Source organism: Ranitomeya imitator, chromosome 4 (assembly GCF_032444005.1).
Source record: "Ranitomeya imitator isolate aRanImi1 chromosome 4, aRanImi1.pri, whole genome shotgun sequence".
Lineage (NCBI taxonomy): Eukaryota > Metazoa > Chordata > Amphibia > Anura > Dendrobatidae > Ranitomeya > Ranitomeya imitator.
The window spans coordinates 653486791-653502163 of record NC_091285.1 but is presented as its reverse complement, the minus strand read 5'-3'; the positions used below and the strand labels follow the sequence as shown (position 1 = coordinate 653502163).

The following is a 15373-nucleotide window of genomic DNA, read 5'->3' as shown; positions in this document are numbered from 1 at the left end:
CTCACCATAACTTAAATGAGCTCTTCCTTGGAAGCGGGAATTCCTAGTCGCCCAACTTCCTCCAACTTTGCGCAGTGGCAATATCGTAGCCCATGAGGTATAACCGAGGCGTGATTATTGCTAATTGAAAACTTTTCCCAATACCCCGCCATGATGACTTGAAATATAGTCAGCATTGGCAATTTTTGTTGGTCTCTCAGGAGACTTCATCCATGGTATGCAAATGACAGAGTCTTAGCTCCTCCCAGTGTGGAGGAGAATCCTTGCTTCCCACAGCAACGTATTGATGGTTTATGCCTGGAGCAGAAGGAGAAAGTGAGCTGGTCTGGCTGTAATGGGCAAAAATGATGTCTTCCCTGAGCCCTTAGACTGTCGACACCTTGAAGCAGTGCGGGAGGGCCAGTGGTCAAATGGATCTCACCATAACTTAAATGAGCTCTTCCTTGGAAGCGGGAATTCCTAGTCGCCCAACTTTCTCCAACTTTGCGCAGTGGCAATATCGTAGCCCATGAGGTATAACCGAGGCGTGATTATTGCTAATTGAAAACTTTTCCCAATACCCCGCCATGATGACTTGAAATATAGTCAGCATTGGCAATTTTTGTTGGTCTCTCAGGAGACTTCATCCATGGTATGCAAATGACAGAGTCTTAGCTCCTCCCAGTGTGGAGGAGAATCCTTGCTTCCCACAGCAACGTATTGATGGTTTATGCCTGGAGCAGAAGGAGAAAGTGAGCTGGTCTGGCTGTAATGGGCAAAAATGATGTCTTCCCTGAGCCCTTAGACTGTCGACACCTTGAAGCAGTGCGGGAGGGCCAGTGGTCAAATGGATCTCACCATAACTTAAATGAGCTCTTCCTTGGAAGCGGGAATTCCTAGTCGCCCAACTTCCTCCAACTTTGCGCAGTGGCAATATCGTAGCCCATGAGGTATAACCGAGGCGTGATTATTGCTAATTGAAAACTTTTCCCAATACCCCGCCATGATGACTTGAAATATAGTCAGCATTGGCAATTTTTGTTGGTCTCTCAGGAGACTTCATCCATGGTATGCAAATGACAGAGTCTTAGCTCCTCCCAGTGTGGAGGAGAATCCTTGCTTCCCACAGCAACGTATTGATGGTTTATGCCTGGAGCAGAAGGAGAAAGTGAGCTGGTCTGGCTGTAATGGGCAAAAATGATGTCTTCCCTGAGCCCTTAGACTGTCGACACCTTGAAGCAGTGCGGGAGGGCCAGTGGTCAAATGGATCTCACCATAACTTAAATGAGCTCTTCCTTGGAAGCGGGAATTCCTAGTCGCCCAACTTCCTCCAACTTTGCGCAGTGGCAATATCGTAGCCCATGAGGTATAACCGAGGCGTGATTATTGCTAATTGAAAACTTTTCCCAATACCCCGCCATGATGACTTGAAATATAGTCAGCATTGGCAATTTTTGTTGGTCTCTCAGGAGACTTCATCCATGGTATGTAAATGACAGAGTCTTAGCTCCTCCCAGTGTGGAGGAGAATCCTTGCTTCCCACAGCAACGTATTGATGGTTTATGCCTGGAGCAGAAGGAGAAAGTGAGCTGGTCTGGCTGTAATGGGCAAAAATGATGTCTTCCCTGAGCCCTTAAACTGTCGACACCTTGAAGCAGTGCGGGAGGGCCAGTGGTCAAATGGATCTCACCATAACTTAAATGAGCTCTTCCTTGGAAGCGGGAATTCCTAGTCGCCCAACTTCCTCCAACTTTGCGCAGTGGCAATATCGTAGCCCATGAGGTATAACCGAGGCGTGATTATTGCTAATTGAAAACTTTTCCCAATACCCCGCCATGATGACTTGAAATATAGTCAGCATTGGCAATTTTTGTTGGTCTCTCAGGAGACTTCATCCATGGTATGCAAATGACAGAGTCTTAGCTCCTCCCAGTGTGGAGGAGAATCCTTGCTTCCCACAGCAACGTATTGATGGTTTATGCCTGGAGCAGAAGGAGAAAGTGAGCTGGTCTGGCTGTAATGGGCAAAAATGATGTCTTCCCTGAGCCCTTAGACTGTCGACACCTTGAAGCAGTGCGGGAGGGCCAGTGGTCAAATGGATCTCACCATAACTTAAATGAGCTCTTCCTTGGAAGCGGGAATTCCTAGTCGCCCAACTTCCTCCAACTTTGCGCAGTGGCAATATCGTAGCCCATGAGGTATAACCGAGGCGTGATTATTGCTAATTGAAAACTTTTCCCAATACCCCGCCATGATGACTTGAAATATAGTCAGCATTGGCAATTTTTGTTGGTCTCTCAGGAGACATCATCCATGGTATGCAAATGACAGAGTCTTAGCTCCTCCCAGTGTGGAGGAGAATCCTTGCTTCCCACAGCAACGTATTGATGGTTTATGCCTGGAGCAGAAGGAGAAAGTGAGCTGGTCTGGCTGTAATGGGCAAAAATGATGTCTTCCCTGAACCCTTACACTGTCGACACCTTGAAGCAGTGCGGGAGGGCCAGTGGTCAAATGGATCTCACCATAACTTAAATGAGCTCTTCCTTGGAAGCGGGAATTCCTAGTCGCCCAACTTCCTCCAACTTTGCGCAGTGGCAATATCGTAGCCCATGAGGTATAACCGAGGCGTGATTATTGCTAATTGAAAACTTTTCCCAATACCCCGCCATGATGACTTGAAATATAGTCAGCATTGGCAATTTTTGTTGGTCTCTCAGGAGACTTCATCCATGCTATGCAAATGACAGAGTCTTAGCTCCTCCCAGTGTGGAGGAGAATCCTTGCTTCCCACAGCAACGTATTGATGGTTTATGCCTGGAGCAGAAGGAGAAAGTGAGCTGGTCTGGCTGTAATGGGCAAAAATGATGTCTTCCCTGAGCCCTTAGACTGTCGACACCTTGAAGCAGTGCGGGAGGGCCAGTGGTCAAATGGATCTCACCATAACTTAAATGAGCTCTTCCTTGGAAGCGGGAATTCCTAGTCGCCCAACTTCCTCCAACTTTGCGCAGTGGCAATATCGTAGCCCATGAGGTATAACCGAGGCGTGATTATTGCTAATTGAAAACTTTTCCCAATACCCCGCCATGATGACTTGAAATATAGTCAGCATTGGCAATTTTTGTTGGTCTCTCAGGAGACTTCATCCATGGTATGCAAATGACAGAGTCTTAGCTCCTCCCAGTGTGGAGGAGAATCCTTGCTTCCCACAGCAACGTATTGATGGTTTATGCCTGGAGCAGAAGGAGAAAGTGAGCTGGTCTGGCTGTAATGGGCAAAAATGATGTCTTCCCTGAGCCCTTAGACTGTCGACACCTTGAAGCAGTGCGGGAGGGCCAGTGGTCAAATGGATCTCACCATAACTTAAATGAGCTCTTCCTTGGAAGCGGGAATTCCTAGTCGCCCAACTTCCTCCAACTTTGCGCAGTGGCAATATCGTAGCCCATGAGGTATAACCGAGGCGTGATTATTGCTAATTGAAAACTTTTCCCAATACCCCGCCATGATGACTTGAAATATAGTCAGCATTGGCAATTTTTGTTGGTCTCTCAGGAGACTTCATCCATGGTATGCAAATGACAGAGTCTTAGCTCCTCCCAGTGTGGAGGAGAATCCTTGCTTCCCACAGCAACGTATTGATGGTTTATGCCTGGAGCAGAAGGAGAAAGTGAGCTGGTCTGGCTGTAATGGGCAAAAATGATGTCTTCCCTGAGCCCTTAGACTGTCGACACCTTGAAGCAGTGCGGGAGGGCCAGTGGTCAAATGGATCTCACCATAACTTAAATGAGCTCTTCCTTGGAAGCGGGAATTCCTAGTCGCCCAACTTCCTCCAACTTTGCGCAGTGGCAATATCGTAGCCCATGAGGTATAACCGAGGCGTGATTATTGCTAATTGAAAACTTTTCCCAATACCCCGCCATGATGACTTGAAATATAGTCAGCATTGGCAATTTTTGTTGGTCTCTCAGGAGACTTCATCCATGGTATGCAAATGACAGAGTCTTAGCTCCTCCCAGTGTGGAGGAGAATCCTTGCTTCCCACAGCAACGTATTGATGGTTTATGCCTGGAGCAGAAGGAGAAAGTGAGCTGGTCTGGCTGTAATGGGCAAAAATGATGTCTTCCCTGAGCCCTTAGACTGTCGACACCTTGAAGCAGTGCGGGAGGGCCAGTGGTCAAATGGATCTCACCATAACTTAAATGAGCTCTTCCTTGGAAGCGGGAATTCCTAGTCGCCCAACTTCCTCCAACTTTGCGCAGTGGCAATATCGTAGCCCATGAGGTATAACCGAGGCGTGATTATTGCTAATTGAAAACTTTTCCCAATACCCCGCCATGATGACTTGAAATATAGTCAGCATTGGCAATTTTTGTTGGTCTCTCAGGAGACTTCATCCATGGTATGCAAATGACAGAGTCTTAGCTCCTCCCAGTGTGGAGGAGAATCCTTGCTTCCCACAGCAACGTATTGATGGTTTATGCCTGGAGCAGAAGGAGAAAGTGAGCTGGTCTGGCTGTAATGGGCAAAAATGATGTCTTCCCTGAGCCCTTAGACTGTCGACACCTTGAAGCAGTGCGGGAGGGCCAGTGGTCAAATGGATCTCACCATAACTTAAATGAGCTCTTCCTTGGAAGCGGGAATTCCTAGTCGCCCAACTTCCTCCAACTTTGCGCAGTGGCAATATCGTAGCCCATGAGGTATAACCGAGGCGTGATTATTGCTAATTGAAAACTTTTCCCAATACCCCGCCATGATGACTTGAAATATAGTCAGCATTGGCAATTTTTGTTGGTCTCTCAGGAGACTTCATCCATGGTATGCAAATGACAGAGTCTTAGCTCCTCCCAGTGTGGAGGAGAATCCTTGCTTCCCACAGCAACGTATTGATGGTTTATGCCTGGAGCAGAAGGAGAAAGTGAGCTGGTCTGGCTGTAATGGGCAAAAATGATGTCTTCCCTGAGCCCTTAGACTGTCGACACCTTGAAGCAGTGCGGGAGGGCCAGTGGTCAAATGGATCTCACCATAACTTAAATGAGCTCTTCCTTGGAAGCGGGAATTCCTAGTCGCCCAACTTCCTCCAACTTTGCGCAGTGGCAATATCGTAGCCCATGAGGTATAACCGAGGTGTGATTATTGCTAATTGAAAACTTTTCCCAATACCCCGCCATGATGACTTGAAATATAGTCAGCATTGGCAATTTTTGTTGGTCTCTCAGGAGACTTCATCCATGGTATGCAAATGACAGAGGCTTAGCTCCTCCCAGTGTTGAGGTGAATCCTTGCTTCCCACAGCAACGTATTGATGGTTTATGCCTGGAGCAGAAGGAGAAAGTGAGCTGGTCTGGCTGTAATGGGCAAAAATGATGTCTTCCCTGAGCCCTTAGACTGTCGACACCTTGAAGCAGTGCGGGAGGGCCAGTGGTCAAATGGATCTCACCATAACTTAAATGAGCTCTTCCTTGGAAGCGGGAATTCCTAGTCGCCCAACTTCCTCTAACTTTGCGCAGTGGCAATATCGTAGCCCATGAGGTATAACCGAGGCGTGATTATTGCTAATTGAAAACTTTTCCCAATACCCCGCCATGATGACTTGAAATATAGTCAGCATTGGCAATTTTTGTTGGTCTCTCAGGAGACTTCATCCATGGTATGCAAATGACAGAGTCTTAGCTCCTCCCAGTGTGGAGGAGAATCCTTGCTTCCCACAGCAACGTATTGATGGTTTATGCCTGGAGCAGAAGGAGAAAGTGAGCTGGTCTGGCTGTAATGGGCAAAAATGATGTCTTCCCTGAGCCCTTAGACTGTCGACACCTTGAAGCAGTGCGGGAGGGCCAGTGGTCAAATGGATCTCACCATAACTTAAATGAGCTCTTCCTTGGAAGCGGGAATTCCTAGTCGCCCAATTTCCTCCAACTTTGCGCAGTGGCAATATCGTAGCCCATGAGGTATAACCGAGGCGTGATTATTGCTAATTGAAAACTTTTCCCAATACCCCGCCATGATGACTTGAAATATAGTCAGCATTGGCAATTTTTGTTGGTCTCTCAGGAGACTTCATCCATGGTATGCAAATGACAGAGTCTTAGCTCCTCCCAGTGTGGAGGAGAATCCTTGCTTCCCACAGCAACGTATTGATGGTTTATGCCTGGAGCAGAAGGAGAAAGTGAGCTGGTCTGGCTGTAATGGGCAAAAATGATGTCTTCCCTGAGCCCTTAGACTGTCGACACCTTGAAGCAGTGCGGGAGGGCCAGTGGTCAAATGGATCTCACCATAACTTAAATGAGCTCTTCCTTGGAAGCGGGAATTCCTAGTCGCCCAACTTCCTCCAACTTTGCGCAGTGGCAATATCGTAGCCCATGAGGTATAACCGAGGCGTGATTATTGCTAATTGAAAACTTTTCCCAATACCCCGCCATGATGACTTGAAATATAGTCAGCATTGGCAATTTTTGTTGGTCTCTCAGGAGACTTCATCCATGGTATGCAAATGACAGAGTCTTAGCTCCTCCCAGTGTGGAGGAGAATCCTTGCTTCCCACAGCAACGTATTGATGGTTTATGCCTGGAGCAGAAGGAGAAAGTGAGCTGGTCTGGCTGTAATGGGCAAAAATGATGTCTTCCCTGAGCCCTTACACTGTCGACACCTTGAAGCAGTGCGGGAGGGCCAGTGGTCAAATGGATCTCACCATAACTTAAATGAGCTCTTCCTTGGAAGCGGGAATTCCTAGTCGCCCAACTTCCTCCAACTTTGCGCAGTGGCAATATCGTAGCCCATGAGGTATAACCGAGGCGTGATTATTGCTAATTGAAAACTTTTCCCAATACCCCGCCATGATGACTTGAAATATAGTCAGCATTGGCAATTTTTGTTGGTCTCTCAGGAGACTTCATCCATGGTATGCAAATGACAGAGTCTTAGCTCCTCCCAGTGTGGAGGAGAATCCTTGCTTCCCACAGCAACGTATTGATGGTTTATGCCTGGAGCAGAAGGAGAAAGTGAGCTGGTCTGGCTGTAATGGGCAAAAATGATGTCTTCCCTGAGCCCTTACACTGTCGACACCTTGAAGCAGTGCGGGAGGGCCAGTGGTCAAATGGATCTCACCATAACTTAAATGAGCTCTTCCTTGGAAGCGGGAATTCCTAGTCGCCCAACTTCCTCCAACTTTGCGCAGTGGCAATATCGTAGCCCATGAGGTATAACCGAGGCGTGATTATTGCTAATTGAAAACTTTTCCCAATACCCCGCCATGATGACTTGAAATATAGTCAGCATTGGCAATTTTTGTTGGTCTCTCAGGAGACTTCATCCATGGTATGCAAATGACAGAGTCTTAGCTCCTCCCAGTGTGGAGGAGAATCCTTGCTTCCCACAGCAACGTATTGATGGTTTATGCCTGGAGCAGAAGGAGAAAGTGAGCTGGTCTGGCTGTAATGGGCAAAAATGATGTCTTCCCTGAGCCCTTAGACTGTCGACACCTTGAAGCAGTGCGGGAGGGCCAGTGGTCAAATGGATCTCACCATAACTTAAATGAGCTCTTCCTTGGAAGCGGGAATTCCTAGTCGCCCAACTTTCTCCAACTTTGCGCAGTGGCAATATCGTAGCCCATGAGGTATAACCGAGGCGTGATTATTGCTAATTGAAAACTTTTCCCAATACCCCGCCATGATGACTTGAAATATAGTCAGCATTGGCAATTTTTGTTGGTCTCTCAGGAGACTTCATCCATGGTATGCAAATGACAGAGTCTTAGCTCCTCCCAGTGTGGAGGAGAATCCTTGCTTCCCACAGCAACGTATGGATGGTTTATGCCTGGAGCAGAAGGAGAAAGTGAGCTGGTCTGGCTGTAATGGGCAAAAATGATGTCTTCCCTGAGCCCTTAGACTGTCGACACCTTGAAGCAGTGCGGGAGGGCCAGTGGTCAAATGGATCTCACCATAACTTAAATGAGCTCTTCCTTGGAAGCGGGAATTCCTAGTCGCCCAACTTCCTCCAACTTTGCGCAGTGGCGATATCGTAGCCCATGAGGTATAACCGAGGCGTGATTATTGCTAATTGAAAACTTTTCCCAATACCCCGCCATGATGACTTGAAATATAGTCAGCATTGGCAATTTTTGTTGGTCTCTCAGGAGACTTCATCCATGGTATGCAAATGACAGAGTCTTAGCTCCTCCCAGTGTGGAGGAGAATCCTTGCTTCCCACAGCAACGTATTGATGGTTTATGCCTGGAGCAGAAGGAGAAAGTGAGCTGGTCTGGCTGTAATGGGCAAAAATGATGTCTTCCCTGAGCCCTTAGACTGTCGACACCTTGAAGCAGTGCGGGAGGGCCAGTGGTCAAATGGATCTCACCATAACTTAAATGAGCTCTTCCTTGGAAGCGGGAATTCCTAGTCGCCCAACTTCCTCCAACTATGCGCAGTGGCAATATCGTAGCCCATAAGGTATAACCGAGGCGTGATTATTGCTAATTGAAAACTTTTCCCAATACCCCGCCATGATGACTTGAAATATAGTCAGCATTGGCAATTTTTGTTGGTCTCTCAGGAGACTTCATCCATGGTATGCAAATGACAGAGTCTTAGCTCCTCCCAGTGTGGAGGAGAATCCTTGCTTCCCACAGCAACGTATTGATGGTTTATGCCTGGAGCAGAAGGAGAAAGTGAGCTGGTCTGGCTGTAATGGGCAAAAATGATGTCTTCCCTGAGCCCTTAGACTGTCGACATCTTGAAGCAGTGCGGGAGGGCCAGTGGTCAAATGGATCTCACCATAACTTAAATGAGCTCTTCCTTGGAAGCGGGAATTCCTAGTCGCCCAACTTCCAACTTTGCGCAGTGGCAATATCGTAGCCCATGAGGTATAACCGAGGCGTGATTATTGCTAATTGAAAACTTTTCCCAATACCCCGCCATGATGACTTGAAATATAGTCAGCATTGGCAATTTTTGTTGGTCTCTCAGGAGACTTCATCCATGGTATGCAAATGACAGAGTCTTAGCTCCTCCCAGTGTGGAGGAGAATCCTTGCTTCCCACAGCAACGTATTGATGGTTTGTGCCTGGAGCAGAAGGAGAAAGTGAGCTGGTCTGGCTGTAATGGGCAAAAATGATGTCTTCCCTGAGCCCTTAGACTGTCGACACCTTGAAGCAGTGCGGGAGGGCCAGTGGTCAAATGGATCTCACCATAACTTAAATGAGCTCTTCCTTGGAAGCGGGAATTCCTAGTCGCCCAACTTTCTCCAACTTTGCGCAGTGGCAATATCGTAGCCCATGAGGTATAACCGAGGCGTGATTATTGCTAATTGAAAACTTTTCCCAATACCCCGCCATGATGACTTGAAATATAGTCAGCATTGGCAATTTTTGTTGGTCTCTCAGGAGACTTCATCCATGGTATGCAAATGACAGAGTCATAGCTCCTCCCAGTGTGGAGGAGAATCCTTGCTTCCCACAGCAACGTATTGATGGTTTATGCCTGGAGCAGAAGGAGAAAGTGAGCTGGTCTGGCTGTAATGGGCAAAAATGATGTCTTCCCTGAGCCCTTAGACTGTCGACACCTTGAAGCAGTGCGGGAGGGCCAGTGGTCAAATGGATCTCACCATAACTTAAATGAGCTCTTCCTTGGAAGCGGGAATTCCTAGTCGCCCAACTTCCTCCAACTTTGCGCAGTGGCAATATCGTAGCCCATGAGGTATAACCGAGGCGTGATTATTGCTAATTGAAAACTTTTCCCAATACCCCGCCATGATGACTTGAAATATAGTCAGCGTTGGCAATTTTTGTTGGTCTCTCAGGAGACTTCATCCATGGTATGCAAATGACAGAGTCTTAGCTCCTCCCAGTGTGGAGGAGAATCTTTGCTTCCCACAGCAACGTATTGATGGTTTATGCCTGGAGCAGAAGGAGAAAGTGAGCTGGTCTGGCTGTAATGGGCAAAAATGATGTCTTCCCTGAGCCCTTAGACTGTCGACACCTTGAAGCAGTGCGGGAGGGCCAGTGGTCAAATGGATCTCACCATAACTTAAATGAGCTCTTCCTTGGAAGCGGGAATTCCTAGTCGCCCAACTTCCTCCAACTTTGCGCAGTGGCAATATCGTAGCCCATGAGGTATAACCGAGGCGTGATTATTGCTAATTGAAAACTTTTCCCAATACCCCGCCATGATGACTTGAAATATAGTCAGCATTGGCAATTTTTGTTGGTCTCTCAGGAGACTTCATCCATGGTATGCAAATGACAGAGTCTTAGCTCCTCCCAGTGTGGAGGAGAATCCTTGCTTCCCACAGCAACGTATTGATGGTTTATGCCTGGAGCAGAAGGAGAAAGTGAGCTGGTCTGGCTGTAATGGGCAAAAATGATGTCTTCCCTGAGCCCTTAGACTGTCGACACCTTGAAGCAGTGCGGGAGGGCCAGTGGTCAAATGGATCTCACCATAACTTAAATGAGCTCTTCCTTGGAAGCGGGAATTCCTAGTCGCCCAACTTTCTCCAACTTTGCGCAGTGGCAATATCGTAGCCCATGAGGTATAACCGAGGCGTGATTATTGCTAATTGAAAACTTTTCCCAATACCCCGCCATGATGACTTGAAATATAGTCAGCATTGGCAATTTTTGTTGGTCTCTCAGGAGACTTCATCCATGGTATGCACATGACAGAGTCTTAGCTCCTCCCAGTGTGGAGGAGAATCCTTGCTTCCCACAGCAACGTATTGGTGGTTTATGCCTGGAGCAGAAGGAGAAAGTGAGCTGGTCTGGCTGTAATGGGCAAAAATGATGTCTTCCCTGAGCCCTTAGACTGTCGACACCTTGAAGCAGTGCGGGAGGGCCAGTGGTCAAATGGATCTCACCATAACTTAAATGAGCTCTTCCTTGGAAGCGGGAATTCCTAGTCGCCCAACTTCCTCCAACTTTGCGCAGTGGCAATATCGTAGCCCATGAGGTATAACCGAGGCGTGATTATTGCTAATTGAAAACTTTTCCCAATACCCCGCCATGATGACTTGAAATATAGTCAGCATTGGCAATTTTTGTTGGTCTCTCAGGAGACTTCATCCATGGTATGCAAATGACAGAGTCTTAGCTCCTCCAAGCGTGGAGGAGAATCCTTGCTTCCCACAGCAACGTATTGATGGTTTATGCCTGGAGCAGAAGGAGAAAGTGAGCTGGTCTGGCTGTAATGGGCAAAAATGATGTCTTCCCTGAGCCCTTAGACTGTCGACACCTTGAAGCAGTGCGGGAGGGCCAGTGGTCAAATGGATCTCACCATAACTTAAATGAGCTCTTCCTTGGAAGCGGGAATTCCTAGTCGCCCAACTTCCTCCAACTTTGCGCAGTGGCAATATCGTAGCCCATGAGGTATAACCGAGGCGTGATTATTGCTAATTGAAAACTTTTCCCAATACCCCGCCATGATGACTTGAAATATAGTCAGCATTGGCAATTTTTGTTGGTCTCTCAGGAGACTTCATCCATGGTATGCAAATGACAGAGTCTTAGCTCCTCCCAGTGTGGAGGAGAATCCTTGCTTCCCACAGCAACGTATTGATGGTTTATGCCTGGAGCAGAAGGAGAAAGTGAGCTGGTCTGGCTGTAATGGGCAAAAATGATGTCTTCCCTGAGCCCTTAGACTGTCGACACCTTGAAGCAGTGCGGGAGGGCCAGTGGTCAAATGGATCTCACCATAACTTAAATGAGCTCTTCCTTGGAAGCGGGAATTCCTAGTCGCCCAACTTCCTCCAACTTTGCGCAGTGGCAATATCGTAGCCCATGAGGTATAACCGAGGCGTGATTATTGCTAATTGAAAACTTTTCCCAATACCCCGCCATGATGACTTGAAATATAGTCAGCATTGGCAATTTTTGTTGGTCTCTCAGGAGACTTCATCCATGGTATGCAAATGACAGAGTCTTAGCTCCTCCCAGTGTGGAGGAGAATCCTTGCTTCCCACAGCAACGTATTGATGGTTTATGCCTGGAGCAGAAGGAGAAAGTGAGCTGGTCTGGCTGTAATGGGCAAAAATGATGTCTTCCCTGAGCCCTTAGACTGTCGACACCTTGAAGCAGTGCGGGAGGGCCAGTGGTCAAATGGATCTCACCATAACTTAAATGAGCTCTTCCTTGGAAGCGGGATTTCCTAGTCGCCCAACTTCCTCCAACTTTGCGCAGTGGCAATATCGTAGCCCATGAGGTATAACCGAGGCGTGATTATTGCTAATTGAAAACTTTTCCCAATACCCCGCCATGATGACTTGAAATATAGTCAGCATTGGCAATTTTTGTTGGTCTCTCAGGAGACTTCATCCATGGTATGCAAATGACAGAGTCTTAGCTCCTCCCAGTGTGGAGGAGAATCCTTGCTTCCCACAGCAACGTATTGATGGTTTGTGCCTGGAGCAGAAGGAGAAAGTGAGCTGGTCTGGCTGTAATGGGCAAAAATGATGTCTTCCCTGAGCCCTTAGACTGTCGACACCTTGAAGCAGTGCGGGAGGGCCAGTGGTCAAATTGATCTCACCATAACTTAAATGAGCTCTTCCTTGGAAGCGGGAATTCCTAGTCGCCCAACTTCCTCTAACTTTGCGCAGTGGCAATATCGTAGCCCATGAGGTATAACCGAGGCGTGATTATTGCTAATTGAAAACTTTTCCCAATACTCCGCCATGATGACTTGAAATATAGTCAGCATTGGCAATTTTTGTTGGTCTCTCAGGAGACTTCATCCATGGTATGTTAATGACAGAGTCTTAGCTCCTCCCAGTGTGGAGGAGAATCCTTGCTTCCCACAGCAACGTATTGATGGTTTATGCCTGGAGCAGAAGGAGAAAGTGAGCTGGTCTGGCTGTAATGGGCAAAAATGATGTCTTCCCTGAGCCCTTAGACTGTCGACACCTTGAAGCAGTGCGGGAGGGCCAGTGGTCAAATGGATCTCACCATAACTTAAATGAGCTCTTCCTTGGAAGCGGGAATTCCTAGTCGCCCAACTTCCTCCTACTTTGCGCAGTGGCAATATCGTAGCCCATGAGGTATAACCGAGGCGTGATTATTGCTAATTGAAAACTTTTCCCAATACCCCGCCATGATGACTTGAAATATAGTCAGCATTGGCAATTTTTGTTGGTCTCTCAGGAGACTTCATCCATGGTATGCAAATGACAGAGTCATAGCTCCTCCCAGTGTGGAGGAGAATCCTTGCTTCCCACAGCAACGTATTGATGGTTTATGCCTGGAGCAGAAGGAGAAAGTGAGCTGGTCTGGCTGTAATGGGAAAAATGATGTCTTCCCTGAGCCCTTAGACTGTCGACACCTTGAAGCAGTGCGGGAGGGCCAGTGGTCAAATGGATCTCACCATAACATAAATGAGCTCTTCCTTGGAAGCGGGAATTCCTAGTCGCCCAACTTCCTCCAACTTTGCGCAGTGGCAATATCGTAGCCCATGAGGTATAACCGAGGCGTGATTATTGCTAATTGAAAACTTTTCCCAATACCCCGCCATGATGACTTGAAATATAGTCAGCATTGGCAATTTTTGTTGGTCTCTCAGGAGACTTCATCCATGGTATGCAAATGACAGAGTCATAGCTCCTCCCAGTGTGGAGGAGAATCCTTGCTTCCCACAGCAACGTATTGATGGTTTATGCCTGGAGCAGAAGGAGAAAGTGAGCTGGTCTGGCTGTAATGGGAAAAATGATGTCTTCCCTGAGCCCTTAGACTGTCGACACCTTGAAGCAGTGCGGGAGGGCCAGTGGTCAAATGGATCTCACCATAACTTAAATGAGCTCTTCCTTGGAAGCGGGAATTCCTAGTCGCCCAACTTCCTCCAACTTTGCGCAGTGGCAATATCGTAGCCCATGAGGTATAACCGAGGCGTGATTATTGCTAATTGAAAACTTTTCCCAATACCCCGCCATGATGACTTGAAATATAGTCAGTAGGGTTGAGCGAAACGGGTCGAACATTTTCAAAAGTCGCCGACTTTTGGCTAAGTCGGGGTTTCATGAAACCCGATCCGACCCCTGTGCGGGGTCGGCCATGCGGTACGCGACTTTCGCGCCAAAGTCGCGTTTCAATGACGCGAAAAGCGCCATTTCTCAGCCAATGAAGGTAAACGCAGAGTGTGGGCAGCGTGATGACATAGGTCCTGGTCCCCACCATCTTAGAGAAGGGCATTGCAGTGATTGGCTTGCTGTCTGCGACGTCACAGGGACTATAAAGAGGCGTTCCCGCCGACCGCCATCTTACTGCTGCTGATCTGAGCTTAGGGAGAGGTTGCTGCCGCTTTGTCAGAAGCAGGGATAGCGTTAGGCAGGGTCCATTAACCACAAAACCGCTTGTGCTGCAGCGATTTGCACTGTCCAACACCACCCTCGGTGTGCAGGGACAGTGGAAGTTTTTTTTTTTTTTTTTTTCCCCTCAGCGCTGTAGCTCATTGGGCTGCCCTAGAAGGCTCCCTGATAGCTGCATTGCTGTGTGTACGCCGCTGTGCAAACCAACTGCTTTTTTCAAAGCACAAATCCTCTTGTTCCTTCCTTTCTGCACAGCTATCTTTTTTGTTTGTCCACACTTTTTATTTCATTTGTGCATCAGTCCACTCCTTATTGCTGCCTGCCATACCTGGCTGAGATTACTGCAGGCAGGGAGATAGTAGCTGCCTGCCATACCTGGCTGAGATTACTGCAGGCAGGGAGATAGTAGCTGCCTGCCATACCTGGCTGAGATTACTGCAGGCAGGGAGATAGTAATTGTAGGACATTCCCTGTTTTTTTTTTTTTTTTTTTTTTGGTGGGAGATTAAGATTGGCAATTTGGCATTTCTGCTAGAGTGCCATCCCTGTGTGTGCCATCTCTCTCACATAGTGGGCCATAGAAAGCCTTTTCATTTTTCTGTATTTTTTTTTGTGGGGTGTATAAATTCTCCCTGATAAAAATACAGTGGGAGATTAATATTGGCCTTTGGGCTTGTGTGCCAGTCCTGAGTGTGCCATCTCTCTCACAAATAGTGGGCCATAGAAAGCCTATTTATTTTTTTTTTTGGTTTTATAAATTCTCCCTGAAAAAAAGGGAGATTAATATTGGCCTCTGGGCTTGTGTGCCAGTCCTGAGCGTGCCATCTGTGCCAGCCCTGAGCGTGCCATCTCTCTCACAAATAGTGGGCCATAGAAAGCCTATTTAATTTTTTTTTTTGTTTTATAAATTTTCCCTGAAAAAAGGGAGATTAATATTGGCCTCTGGGCTTGTGTGCCAGTTGTGAGCGTGCCATCTGTGCCAGTCCTGAGCGTGCCATCTCTCTCACAAATAGTGGGCCATAGAAAGCCTATTTAAATATTTTTTTGGTTTTATAAATTCTCCCAGAAAAAAAGGGAGATTAATATTGGCCTCTGGGCTTGTGTGCCAGTCCTGAGCGTGCCAT

The 15373-nt window shown here is 47.4% G+C and overlaps 33 non-coding genes and 1 pseudogene across 33 annotated transcripts; all 34 read left to right on the top strand.

Moving 5' to 3' along the window:
* Window positions 1–63: 63 nt before the first annotated feature.
* LOC138678078 (U4 spliceosomal RNA) lies at window positions 64–204 on the top strand. Its single transcript, XR_011321458.1, has one exon. It is a non-coding gene; the product is annotated as a U4 spliceosomal RNA (small nuclear RNA).
* A 275-nt stretch (window positions 205–479) lies between these two features.
* On the top strand, window positions 480–620 carry LOC138678077 (U4 spliceosomal RNA). Its single transcript, XR_011321457.1, has one exon. It is a non-coding gene; the product is annotated as a U4 spliceosomal RNA (small nuclear RNA).
* A 275-nt stretch (window positions 621–895) lies between these two features.
* On the top strand, window positions 896–1036 carry LOC138678076 (U4 spliceosomal RNA). Its single transcript, XR_011321456.1, has one exon. It is a non-coding gene; the product is annotated as a U4 spliceosomal RNA (small nuclear RNA).
* Window positions 1037–1311: 275 nt separating this feature from the next.
* LOC138678075 (U4 spliceosomal RNA) lies at window positions 1312–1452 on the top strand. The gene has a single exon (XR_011321455.1). It is a non-coding gene; the product is annotated as a U4 spliceosomal RNA (small nuclear RNA).
* A 275-nt stretch (window positions 1453–1727) lies between these two features.
* Window positions 1728–1868, top strand: LOC138678074 (U4 spliceosomal RNA). Its single transcript, XR_011321454.1, has one exon. It is a non-coding gene; the product is annotated as a U4 spliceosomal RNA (small nuclear RNA).
* A 275-nt stretch (window positions 1869–2143) lies between these two features.
* LOC138678073 (U4 spliceosomal RNA) lies at window positions 2144–2284 on the top strand. The gene has a single exon (XR_011321453.1). It is a non-coding gene; the product is annotated as a U4 spliceosomal RNA (small nuclear RNA).
* A 275-nt stretch (window positions 2285–2559) lies between these two features.
* LOC138678072 (U4 spliceosomal RNA) lies at window positions 2560–2700 on the top strand. Its single transcript, XR_011321452.1, has one exon. It is a non-coding gene; the product is annotated as a U4 spliceosomal RNA (small nuclear RNA).
* A 275-nt stretch (window positions 2701–2975) lies between these two features.
* On the top strand, window positions 2976–3116 carry LOC138678071 (U4 spliceosomal RNA). Its single transcript, XR_011321451.1, has one exon. It is a non-coding gene; the product is annotated as a U4 spliceosomal RNA (small nuclear RNA).
* A 275-nt stretch (window positions 3117–3391) lies between these two features.
* LOC138678069 (U4 spliceosomal RNA) lies at window positions 3392–3532 on the top strand. Its single transcript, XR_011321449.1, has one exon. It is a non-coding gene; the product is annotated as a U4 spliceosomal RNA (small nuclear RNA).
* A 275-nt stretch (window positions 3533–3807) lies between these two features.
* Window positions 3808–3948, top strand: LOC138678068 (U4 spliceosomal RNA). The gene has a single exon (XR_011321448.1). It is a non-coding gene; the product is annotated as a U4 spliceosomal RNA (small nuclear RNA).
* A 275-nt stretch (window positions 3949–4223) lies between these two features.
* On the top strand, window positions 4224–4364 carry LOC138678067 (U4 spliceosomal RNA). Its single transcript, XR_011321447.1, has one exon. It is a non-coding gene; the product is annotated as a U4 spliceosomal RNA (small nuclear RNA).
* A 275-nt stretch (window positions 4365–4639) lies between these two features.
* On the top strand, window positions 4640–4780 carry LOC138678066 (U4 spliceosomal RNA). The gene has a single exon (XR_011321446.1). It is a non-coding gene; the product is annotated as a U4 spliceosomal RNA (small nuclear RNA).
* Window positions 4781–5055: 275 nt separating this feature from the next.
* On the top strand, window positions 5056–5196 carry LOC138677494 (U4 spliceosomal RNA). The gene has a single exon (XR_011320901.1). It is a non-coding gene; the product is annotated as a U4 spliceosomal RNA (small nuclear RNA).
* Window positions 5197–5471: 275 nt separating this feature from the next.
* Window positions 5472–5612, top strand: LOC138678065 (U4 spliceosomal RNA). Its single transcript, XR_011321445.1, has one exon. It is a non-coding gene; the product is annotated as a U4 spliceosomal RNA (small nuclear RNA).
* A 275-nt stretch (window positions 5613–5887) lies between these two features.
* Window positions 5888–6028, top strand: LOC138678064 (U4 spliceosomal RNA). The gene has a single exon (XR_011321444.1). It is a non-coding gene; the product is annotated as a U4 spliceosomal RNA (small nuclear RNA).
* A 275-nt stretch (window positions 6029–6303) lies between these two features.
* On the top strand, window positions 6304–6444 carry LOC138678063 (U4 spliceosomal RNA). Its single transcript, XR_011321443.1, has one exon. It is a non-coding gene; the product is annotated as a U4 spliceosomal RNA (small nuclear RNA).
* Window positions 6445–6719: 275 nt separating this feature from the next.
* Window positions 6720–6860, top strand: LOC138678062 (U4 spliceosomal RNA). The gene has a single exon (XR_011321442.1). It is a non-coding gene; the product is annotated as a U4 spliceosomal RNA (small nuclear RNA).
* A 275-nt stretch (window positions 6861–7135) lies between these two features.
* LOC138678061 (U4 spliceosomal RNA) lies at window positions 7136–7276 on the top strand. Its single transcript, XR_011321441.1, has one exon. It is a non-coding gene; the product is annotated as a U4 spliceosomal RNA (small nuclear RNA).
* Window positions 7277–7551: 275 nt separating this feature from the next.
* On the top strand, window positions 7552–7692 carry LOC138678060 (U4 spliceosomal RNA). The gene has a single exon (XR_011321440.1). It is a non-coding gene; the product is annotated as a U4 spliceosomal RNA (small nuclear RNA).
* Window positions 7693–7967: 275 nt separating this feature from the next.
* On the top strand, window positions 7968–8108 carry LOC138678216 (U4 spliceosomal RNA). Its single transcript, XR_011321587.1, has one exon. It is a non-coding gene; the product is annotated as a U4 spliceosomal RNA (small nuclear RNA).
* A 275-nt stretch (window positions 8109–8383) lies between these two features.
* On the top strand, window positions 8384–8524 carry LOC138677665 (U4 spliceosomal RNA). The gene has a single exon (XR_011321067.1). It is a non-coding gene; the product is annotated as a U4 spliceosomal RNA (small nuclear RNA).
* A 272-nt stretch (window positions 8525–8796) lies between these two features.
* Window positions 8797–8937, top strand: LOC138678058 (U4 spliceosomal RNA). The gene has a single exon (XR_011321438.1). It is a non-coding gene; the product is annotated as a U4 spliceosomal RNA (small nuclear RNA).
* A 275-nt stretch (window positions 8938–9212) lies between these two features.
* Window positions 9213–9353, top strand: LOC138678057 (U4 spliceosomal RNA). The gene has a single exon (XR_011321437.1). It is a non-coding gene; the product is annotated as a U4 spliceosomal RNA (small nuclear RNA).
* A 275-nt stretch (window positions 9354–9628) lies between these two features.
* Window positions 9629–9769, top strand: LOC138678206 (U4 spliceosomal RNA). The gene has a single exon (XR_011321577.1). It is a non-coding gene; the product is annotated as a U4 spliceosomal RNA (small nuclear RNA).
* Window positions 9770–10044: 275 nt separating this feature from the next.
* On the top strand, window positions 10045–10185 carry LOC138678056 (U4 spliceosomal RNA). The gene has a single exon (XR_011321436.1). It is a non-coding gene; the product is annotated as a U4 spliceosomal RNA (small nuclear RNA).
* A 275-nt stretch (window positions 10186–10460) lies between these two features.
* LOC138678055 (U4 spliceosomal RNA) lies at window positions 10461–10601 on the top strand. The gene has a single exon (XR_011321435.1). It is a non-coding gene; the product is annotated as a U4 spliceosomal RNA (small nuclear RNA).
* Window positions 10602–10876: 275 nt separating this feature from the next.
* Window positions 10877–11017, top strand: LOC138678054 (U4 spliceosomal RNA). The gene has a single exon (XR_011321434.1). It is a non-coding gene; the product is annotated as a U4 spliceosomal RNA (small nuclear RNA).
* A 275-nt stretch (window positions 11018–11292) lies between these two features.
* Window positions 11293–11433, top strand: LOC138678053 (U4 spliceosomal RNA). The gene has a single exon (XR_011321433.1). It is a non-coding gene; the product is annotated as a U4 spliceosomal RNA (small nuclear RNA).
* Window positions 11434–11708: 275 nt separating this feature from the next.
* Window positions 11709–11849, top strand: LOC138678052 (U4 spliceosomal RNA). Its single transcript, XR_011321432.1, has one exon. It is a non-coding gene; the product is annotated as a U4 spliceosomal RNA (small nuclear RNA).
* Window positions 11850–12124: 275 nt separating this feature from the next.
* LOC138678051 (U4 spliceosomal RNA) lies at window positions 12125–12265 on the top strand. Its single transcript, XR_011321431.1, has one exon. It is a non-coding gene; the product is annotated as a U4 spliceosomal RNA (small nuclear RNA).
* Window positions 12266–12540: 275 nt separating this feature from the next.
* LOC138678203 (U4 spliceosomal RNA) lies at window positions 12541–12681 on the top strand. Its single transcript, XR_011321574.1, has one exon. It is a non-coding gene; the product is annotated as a U4 spliceosomal RNA (small nuclear RNA).
* Window positions 12682–12956: 275 nt separating this feature from the next.
* Window positions 12957–13097, top strand: LOC138677511 (U4 spliceosomal RNA). Its single transcript, XR_011320918.1, has one exon. It is a non-coding gene; the product is annotated as a U4 spliceosomal RNA (small nuclear RNA).
* A 274-nt stretch (window positions 13098–13371) lies between these two features.
* LOC138678049 (U4 spliceosomal RNA) lies at window positions 13372–13512 on the top strand. The gene has a single exon (XR_011321430.1). It is a non-coding gene; the product is annotated as a U4 spliceosomal RNA (small nuclear RNA).
* Window positions 13513–13786: 274 nt separating this feature from the next.
* Window positions 13787–13918, top strand: LOC138677722 (U4 spliceosomal RNA; annotated as a pseudogene).
* The last annotated feature ends 1455 nt before the right edge of the window (window positions 13919–15373 follow it).